Below are 10,048 nucleotides of genomic sequence, written 5' to 3'. Positions count from 1 at the left end.
ATTATTAATTCCATCTCTATCTCAGAGATCAGGATTGAACCAAGCTACAAACAGTCAAATTAGATCTTTTGATCCCTAAAAAAAATAGATCTTTTGAGACCAGCTTATTATCTGGATAAAATTAAGCAAATCATTTGGTTATTTGGCAACTTGGCATGCATACGAATGGCCTTTTTTACTGTAACAGGTGGTGGTGGCGGCACATGTGCACGATTTGCTTTTGAGCACGGTTCTCGTGTTTGGATATGTATATAGCGAAGCACTCCACGTGGCTACACGTGATGTGTATTGAGTATCATTAGTTGTGACCTCAGCTCCTTGCCGGTAAAGTTTACGTATCTATAATCCATAAATCGATCTCCTTATATATATAGTTCATACCCACTAACTCTAAAGCTGAGCTTTTATAAAGCCACGTCATCAGAAATAACATACTTTTCTCCCACCACACATTGCTCGACACTGACCGCAACACCCACGTCACATTGACCAAAAGTAACAGCGACACCTACCATTGCTGGGTGTCCGAAGGAACCATACATGCGTGGCTTGCCTTTTTATCTTCCGTGAATGATCGCATGTTCGCTGGTGGGTTTCTGGACTGATAAATTCGGCTGGTGCTAGTTTGTTGCGAGAAGAAAATACCGTTGACTGACTGATAAGCCTTAGCTGAAACCAATAAGCGAACATGGTGAATGTCATGTGGGGCTGCGCATACACAAGGCAGCGCAGGGCCTGTGATGTCCGTAGGACAGTGGCGCGCGCAGCAGCGGCAGGCGAGGCCGCAATCAACGCGACGACTGAGGCCGCAATCACCACGCGCATGGAAGGCAGGAGCGTGACCAGTGGCTAGGAGATATTCTAGGCCTGAAAATTAGGATCGTTTGTTTCCAAATTTGTTGGTCGGTTGGCCATTATATTTTCCTGTACGCTGAACAATGAGAATTAAGAAAGATATTACCTATCTAATCTCCCTCTCTTCCCCCAACCCAAGCCTACGGCAGAGGGGAAAACCTCGCCGGAGAAGACGGACCGAGACTACGAACTCCGTAGTCGAGGGCCAGCTACCCTAGGAGTGAACGCCCTTGACAACCTGGTATCAGAGCCCCGGCGATCCTCGCCCTCCCGTTCAACCTCACCACCAGCCGTCGCGCCGCCATCTCCACTTCTAGCCGCCGCGCCACCCTCCCCCGCCTCTGCATCCTCCGCATTCTCCTGCACCGCCACCATGGGTGACCAAACCGACCTCAAGACCACCGTGGAGACGCTGGCCGAGGCCATCAAAACCCTGCAAGCCACCGCGGAGGCCAACGCCAAGGCAATCCTTGCCTTGTCCGCCGATCGGTCCTCCTCGAGCAGCAAGCAGCCCACCGGCGAACACCACACCGACCGACCGCTGCGGTTCCAGAAGATGGACTTTCCACGGTACGACGGCAAGTCCGACCCGCTCATTTTTATCAATCGATGCGAGTCGTACTTCCATCAGCAGCGGATCATGGAGGAAGAGAAGGTTTGGATGGCGTCCTACAACCTGGAGGAGGGAGCCCAGATGTGGTAATCCAAGTCCAGCAGGACGAGGATACTCCATCGTGGCGCCGCTTCACCGACCTCCTCAATCTGCGCTACGGACCGCCACTGCGATCTGCGCCGCTGTTCGAGCTCACCGATTGCCGACGTACGAGCATGGTCGCCGAGTACCAGGACCGCTTCCAAGCACTCCTGGCATGTGCGGGTCCACTGGAGGAGTCGCAGCGGGTGCAGCTCTTCACCGGGGGTCTCCTACCGCCGCTCAGCATCGACGTCCGCATCCAGAACCCCCGGTCGCTGGCGGCTGCCATGAGCTTGGCGCAGCAAATGGAGCTGCGGGAGCAGTACACGCCGGCACCGACCAAGACCGCCACCCACGGCCTGCTGCCTGCTCCAGCTCCACGCCTCGCCTTACCGGCTCCCTCGGCCGACAAGGCTGTAGCGCCCACGGTCACGGTGGAGGGCCGCCCGGTGAAGCGCCTGTCCCAGGCGGAGCAGGAGGAGCGCCGCCGCCTCGGCCTCTGCTACAATTGCAATGAGAAGTACACTCGTGGGCACAACCACGTCTGCAGGCGGTTATTCTTCATCGACGGCGTGGAGATCGCCGACAGTGACGACGCCGCGGCGACCGAGGCCCCGGACATGGAAACCCCGGTCTTCTCCCTGCACGTGATTGCCGGTGTGCCGCTATGCGACACGATGCAGATCAACGTGTCACTGGGCACCACTACCCTCGTCGCGCTCCTCGACACCGGTTTGACCCACAACTTCATCGCCGAGGCTGCTGCTCGCCAGACCGGGCTGCTTGTCCAACCCCAGCCGCATCTCACAGCAGCCGTGCCCAACGGCGAGAGGGTCACGTGCCCAGGCGTCCTCCGGCAAGCACCGGTCACCATCGCCGGCGACGAGTTCCGCGTCGACCTCTTTGTCATGCCTCTTGCAGGGTATGATCTGGTCCTGGGGACGTAGTGGATGGCCACCCTCAGACCGATCACCTGGGACTTCACCGCGCGCACTATGTCGTTCACCCAACACGGACGCAAGGTTTGCTGGCCGGGCGTGGCGACGCCCAGTGTGCCAGGCCTCTGTACTGCAGCGACCAGCGACTCACTCCTCGACGAGCTACTGGCCTCCTTCGGGGACGTTTTCGCCGAGCCCACGGGACTACCACCCAAGCGTGCCCGCGACCACAGCATCGCCCTCAAGCCAGGCGCGCCACCAGTGGTAGTCCGCCCGTACCGGTACCCGGCGGCTCACAAGGATGAACTCGAGCGGCAGTGCGCCGCCATGATCGAGCAGGGAATCGTCCGCCGTAGCGACTCGGTGTTCTCCTCGCTGGTCCTCCTCGTCAAGAAGGCGGATGGCTCGTGGTGGTTCTGCGTCGACTACCGCGCGCTGAACACGCTCACCGTCAAGGATGCATTCCCCATCCCCGTCGTCGATGAACTCCTCGATGAGTTACACGGCGCGTGGTTCTTCACCAAGCTAGACCTACGGTCGGGGGTACCATCAGGTGCGGATGTGGCCGGAAGATGTACACAAGACGGCGTTCCGCACCCATGACGGCCTCTACGAGTTCTTGGTTATGCCGTCTGGGCTTTGCAATGCCCCGGCAACCTTCCAAGCACTCATGAACGACGTGCTACGCGCATACCTTCGCCGGTTCGTGCTTGTCTTTTTTGATGACATCCTCATCTACAGCACTTCTTGGGCGGACCACCTACGACACCTCCGCGCCGTCCTAACCGTGCTGCGCCAGCACCGCCTCTTCGTCAAGCGCTCAAAGTGCGCTTTCGGTGTCGACTCTGTCTCCTACCTCGGCATGTCATCTCCGAGGTAGGTGTGGCCATGGACCCGGCCAAGGTGTAGTTGATCCACAACTGGCCCCAACCCCGCTCAGCACGCACCGTGCGTGGCTTCCTGGGCCTGGTGGGGTACTACCGCAAATTCGTCCACAACTACGGCGCCATCGCAGCACCTCTCACAGCTCTCCTGAAGAAGGAGGGGTTTAGCTGGAACGACGACGCCGCGGCTGCCTTCAGCGCACTAAAGTCGACGATAACGTCGGCCCCTGTGTTGGCCATGCCGGACTTCTCCAAGCAGTTCATCATCGAGTGCGACGCGTCCACCTACGGCTTCGACGCGGTGCTCATCCAGGACGCGCATCCGATCGCGTTCTTCAGTCGGCCGGTGGCGCCTCGCCATCGCTCCCTCGCCGCTTATGAGCGGGAGCTCATTGGCCTCGTCCATGCTGTCCGGCACTGGCGGCCGTACTTGTGGGGACGCCGTTTCATCATCAAGATGGACCACTACAGTCTCAAGTACCTCCTCGACCAGCGCCTCGCCACGATCCCTCAACACCACTGGGTCGGCAAGTTGCTCGGGTTCGACTTCGCAGTCGAGTACAAGCCCGGAGCAATGAACACGGTGGCCGACGCCCTCTCGCGCCGCGACACTGAGGAGGGTGCCCTCCTGGCGGTTTCGGTGCCCCGTTTCGACTTCATCGGCCGCCTCCGCCACGCTCAAGCAACCAACCCAGCCCTGGTCGCCATCCACGACGACATCCGCGCCGGCACGTGCGCCGCGCCCTGGGCAGTGGTCGACAGCATGGTGGTCTATGATGGCCGCCTGTACATACCACCGACCTCACCCCTTGTGCAGGAAATCATGGCGCCCGTACACGAGGATGGCCACGAGGGTGTACAGCGTACACTTCACCGTCTCCGCCATGACTTTCACTTCCCCAACATGTGGCGCCTGGTCTAGGACTTCGTGCGCGCGTGTGACACTTGTCAGCGGTACAAGTCGAAACACCTCCATCCGCGCGGGCCTGCTCATGCCCTTGCCGATCCCCACTATCGTCTGGGCGGATCTCGGCCTTGACTTCGTAGAAGCCCTGCCGCGCGTCAACGGGAAGTCGGTCATCCTCTTCGTCGTCGACCGCTTCAGCAAGTACTGCCACTTCATTCCCTTGGCGCACCCGTACATCGCCGAGTCCGTGGCTCACGCGTTCTTCACCGACATTGTTCGCCTTCACAGCGTGCCCCAGTCCATGGTGTCCGACTGCGACCCAGTGTTCACCTCCACCTTTTGGCGCGAGCTCATGCGTCTCATGGGCACCAAGCTGCACATGTCGTCGGCATTCCATCCCCAGTCCGACAGACAGACGGAGGCCGCCAACCGCGTCACCGTGATGTACCTGCGCTACTTCACCGGCGACCGCCCCCGCCAGTGGCTACGTTGGCTCCCATGGGCCGAGTACGTCTACAACACGGCGTACCAGTCCTCGCTCTGGGAGACACCGTTCCGCGTGGTGTACGGTCATGATCCTCCCACCATTCTCTCTTACGAGCCAGGTGAGACAAGGGTGGCCGCGGTCGCGCAGGACATGGAGGAACGCGAAGCCTTCCTCGCCGACGTCCGCTTCCGCCTAGAACAGGCACAGGCAACGCAGAAGCTCCACTACGACAAGCAGCACTGACCGGTTTCCTACCAGGTGGGCGACTGGGCTCTACTCCGGCTCCGCCAACGTGCTGCGGCTTCGCTTCCTCATCCTACTACAGGGAAGCTCAAGCCCCGCTTCGTCGGCCCCTACCGCGTCACCGAGCTCATCAACGACGTTGCTGTCCGTCTGGAGCTGCCTCCGTGCGCCCATCTACACAATGTGTTTCACGTCGACGTGCTCAAGAAGTTCATCGGGACACCTCCAGCAGCACCACCGCCCCTTCCGTCTATCCACCACGGCGCGGTGGCTCCAGAACCAGTCCGTGTTGAGCGGGCTCGCTTGGCGCGTGGTGTTCGGCAGGTGCTCGTCCATTGGCGTGGAGAGCCAGCGGCGTCGGCGACATGGGAAGACCTCGACGCATTCCGCGACAAGTATCCGGCCTTTCAGCTCGAGGACGAGCTGGACCTCGAGGGGGGAGAGATGTCATGTGGGGCCGCGCATACACAAGGCAGCGCAGGGCCCGTGACGTCCGCAGGACAGCGGCGCGCGCAGCAGCGGCAGGCGAGGCCGCGATCAACGCGGCGACTGAGGCCGCGATCACCACGCGCATGGAAGGCAGGAGCGTGACCAGTGGCCAGGAGATATTCTAGGCCTAGAAATTAGGATCGTTTGTTTCCAAGTTTGTTGGCCGGTTGGCCATTATATTTTCCTGTACGCTGAACAATGAGAATTAAGAAAGATATTACCTATCTAATCTCCCTCTCTTCCCCCAACCCAAGCCTACGGCAGAGGGGAAAACCTCGTCGGAGAAGACGGACCGAGACTACGAACTCTCTAGTCAAGGGCCAGCTACCCTAGGAGTGAACGCCCTTGACAGTGAATCTATAATCTATAATCTCTATATAGTTCATAGCCACTGACTCTAAAGTTGAGCTCTCATACAACCACGCGTCATCAGAAAAAAATACTTTTCTCCTACCACACATTGGTCGGCAGTAACGACAACGCCCACCACACAATGATAAGGTGTAACAGTAACACCTACAATTGCCGGGTATCCGAAGGGACCATGCATGCGCGGCTTGCCTTTTTATCTTCTATGATTCATCATATATATACACACTTTGCAGGTGGTTCACACATCGTAGATGATAAGAAAGACAAGGAAAGAGATATCTATAATCTCTATATAGCCACTAACTTTAAAGCTGAGCTCTCGTACAACCACATCATCAGATACTTTTCTCCCACCACACATTGGTTGGCAGTAACGACAATGGCCACCACAATTGATCAGAAGTAATCTGGCCGGGGCAGAGATCTTGGACGAAGTGGTCGTGAGCCGCCGGAGGACCGACCGCCTCGATTGAGTCGCCGGGCACCATTCGTTGGACTAGGGCCTCTTTGCCTGTGACCCAGCCGACGTCGAGACCATGCTCGACTACTGACATTTGGTGACGGGTGCCTTCTCGGAGTAGTAGGTACCGTACGTTGTTGGCATCGTGGCTACCTGCGCTTTACTGTGGCATCAACATGGCCGTTAGTATAATTTTCTTCTCCATTTCGCAGACGTCCATCCGTACACCCATGGCCCTAGCTCAAATCCACCATGCATAACATGCATGCTCTCCAACAAAATAAACTACATCATCAATAGTGAGCTTCATCGGCCATTCTTCAACCGAGAAGTTTCTACCAATTCGTGTGGCAACGTGCAGAGGTTTCAACTAGTATAAACCGTTATACATGACACATTAAAGTAGTCGGTAGCACAATATCTCTTTATTTTTTCTCTAACCCTCCCCCCCTGAAAGTACACGGTACTCCTATCTTTTACGTCTTTAAGTTTTAAGTGATAAGTATGTAAAATTAACTTGTAAGGTGAAAATGACATTAAACCTCACGTGACAAAAACGTAAAATAAGATAATTTATTTGCATATAGCATATATTTAGCAATGCTTTCCCAAAAAAAACTTACCGAGGTATGTTATGCATGGCTTTATATTTTCTTGTGGTTTCTTGACCAATATTTCTTCTCATATTGTTCCATATCAACTTATCATCGAGCACCGATAGAAAGCATCATACCATGGGTTTGGTTTGCATACAAACAACCGCCTACTATTTTATTTATCTAAGGATTTAAGATTCATGGGAAATGATACCCGCACAAAAGTTTTATATAGCTAATGCATGTCCTAGATAGAACAAATGGCCACTAGGTCTCTGCATGGATTACGTAATCCACTCAATCCACCCATCCAAAACTCAATTCAACCCGTGAGAAGGTGTGACACACACACACACACGGGCTCTACAAGTAGAAGTGTACTTGTACAAGTGGCCACTTATACTGTCCCCCCCCCCCCCCCCCCCTGGATTAATTTGAGATTCCACGTCCAGGAAAAAAATATCCCACTAATATGTATATCTTGTTGACAACATAAATACCACAATAACCACTTGTACATAAGACAAATGTACTCATGCAACCTTGCACCCACGGGAAGGTTATGTGCCTCATGTTCCATCTAGCTGGTAAAAAAGGGGTCCGCCACATTAGCGTATCGAGGTGTAAAGAAGACACTCTTTTTTTTTTTTACCTTTTGAGTTTGGACATATCTAGGAAATCATGGCTGAGTGAGTGAGTGCTTGCTTTACTAGTGTAATTCACGAGTAGACTGAAGGAAAATTTCCACGTATGTTTTGTAATCGAGCAATACATGAATACTTCACCTATCCTGAAATATAAGGTATGAGAGCATTTAATGTCGCAAATTATAAGGGACCCTAGGTGAATAAATCCTTCAAAAGACAACATTCACGTACATACTTACTATTAATGTCTATCACTATAACTCAAATATGATAACCAAGAAGGATTATATGTTTTATTTGTTTTACCACATAATATATCATAAAAATGTTTAGATACTTTATATTTTAGGATAGAAGAAGTACACGTCATTAGATGTTTCCCTTTGCAGTAATCACAAATCCACAAATTAGAAGGAACATGCTAAAACTATTAAATTTGATTTTGTGAGAAAAGACAAAATAAAAGTGAATAACCTATTCACATGACAAAATGCTAATCGATACGCTTGGCTTGAGCTCTTGGTAGGACTTGTTGCCAACAAAATGCCCTAGGACAATATGACAACACCAAGGCCTGAAAACAATCGAAAATGATCTCCGATCGGTAAGCTCACCATATTTTTAATTTAAGTATGATATACAATAGTATTAAAAGAATTTTAAAACATCAAAATTTTAATTGTGATAAAATGAACAGTTATCATTCCTACATAAACAATTTCTTACAAATGGGATCTTTTATTTATGTTTTCAGCCCTATAACAGACCTCGTCCTACACAATACTCACTTATTTCCCTTGTATGTATAGGAGTACATGTTAAATCTTTCCCTTGTAGTAACTACAAATCGACAAATTAGATGGGATATGCTAAAACTATTAAAATTTATTTTATGAGGAGAGACAAAATAGAAGTGGATAACCTATGTACACCACAAAATAATCGACGTGCTGGCTTGAGCTCTTGGTAGGACCTTTTGCCAATAAAATGCCCTAGGATAAGATGGCAACACCAACGCTTTAAGATGGCAACACCAACGCTTTAAACGGTTGAAAACGATTTCCGATCGGTCGAAATTCACCATATTTTTAATTTAAGTATTCAATATATGTAAAATAAAACCTTGCTCCCACGGAAAGGTTGTGCCTCATGTTCCATCTAGCTGGTAAAAAAAGGGGTCCGCCACATTACCGTAGAGGTGTAAAGAAGACACTCTTTTCCAACCTTTTGAATTTGGATATGTCTAGAAAATCATGGCTGAGTGCGTGAGTGCTTGCTTTAGTGTTATTCACGAGTAGACTGAAGGAAAATCTCCACATACGTTTCATAATCGAGCAACACATGAATACTTCGCCTGTCCTATAAAATATAATGTATCTGAGCATTTAAATTTGCCACGGATTATAAGGGATCCTAAGTGAATAAATCTTCCAAAAGACAACATTCACATACATACCTACTATTAATGTCTATCGCCAACTCAAATATGGGAATCAAGAAGGATTATATGTGTCAATTATTTTACCACATAGGAGTAATGCCATAAAAATGTTTAGATACCTTATATTATATTTAAGTATAGAAGGACCACGCATCAGATGTTTCCCTTGCAGTAACCATCGAACCCACAAATTAGAAGGAACATGCTAAAACTATTAAAGTTGATTTTGTGAGGAAAGACAAAATAGAAGTGGATAACCTATGCACATGATAAAATGCTAATTGACGTGCTGGCTTGAGATCTTGGTAGAACTTTTTGCCAACAAAATGCCCTAGGACAATATGGCAACACCAAGGCTGAAACAGTCGAAAACGATTTCCGATCGGTAAGTTTAGCTTATTTTTAGTTTAAGTATGATATAAAAATAATACTAAAAGAATTTTTAAAACATCAAAATTTTAACTGTGATAACAGTGAAAAATGAACATTTATCATTCCTACTGAAACGATTTCTTATGAACAAGATCGTTTATTTTTGTTTTCAGCCCTACAACAGACCTCGGCCTACATGGTACTCCTCACTTGTTCCCTTGCATGAATAGGAGTACATGTTAGATCTTTCCCTTGCGGTAACTACAAATCGACAAATTAGATGAAATTGCTAAAACTATTAAAATGATTTTGTGAGGAGATACAAAATAGAAGTGCATAACCTATGCACACCACAAAAATAGCCGACGCATTGGCTTGAGCTCTTGGTAGGACTTTTTGCCAATAAAATGCTCTAAGGATAAGATGGCAACACCAAAGCTATGTCGAAAATGATTTCCGAATCGGTCGGAAGCTCATCATATTTACTCTTTGTAATTTAAGTATTCAATATAGTATAAAATAATACTGAAAGAAATTTAAAAACATTAAAATTTTAATACGATGGTAGTGAAAAGCAGGACATTTATCATTTTTATTGAAAACAATTCCTTATAAACGAGACCTTGTTTCTTTGTTCTCAGCCCTACAACAGACCTCGCCCCA

This window comes from Miscanthus floridulus, chromosome 2 (genome assembly GCF_019320115.1).
Source record: "Miscanthus floridulus cultivar M001 chromosome 2, ASM1932011v1, whole genome shotgun sequence".
Classification (NCBI taxonomy): Eukaryota; Viridiplantae; Streptophyta; class Magnoliopsida; order Poales; family Poaceae; genus Miscanthus; species Miscanthus floridulus.
This window is presented reverse-complemented; position numbering follows the sequence as displayed.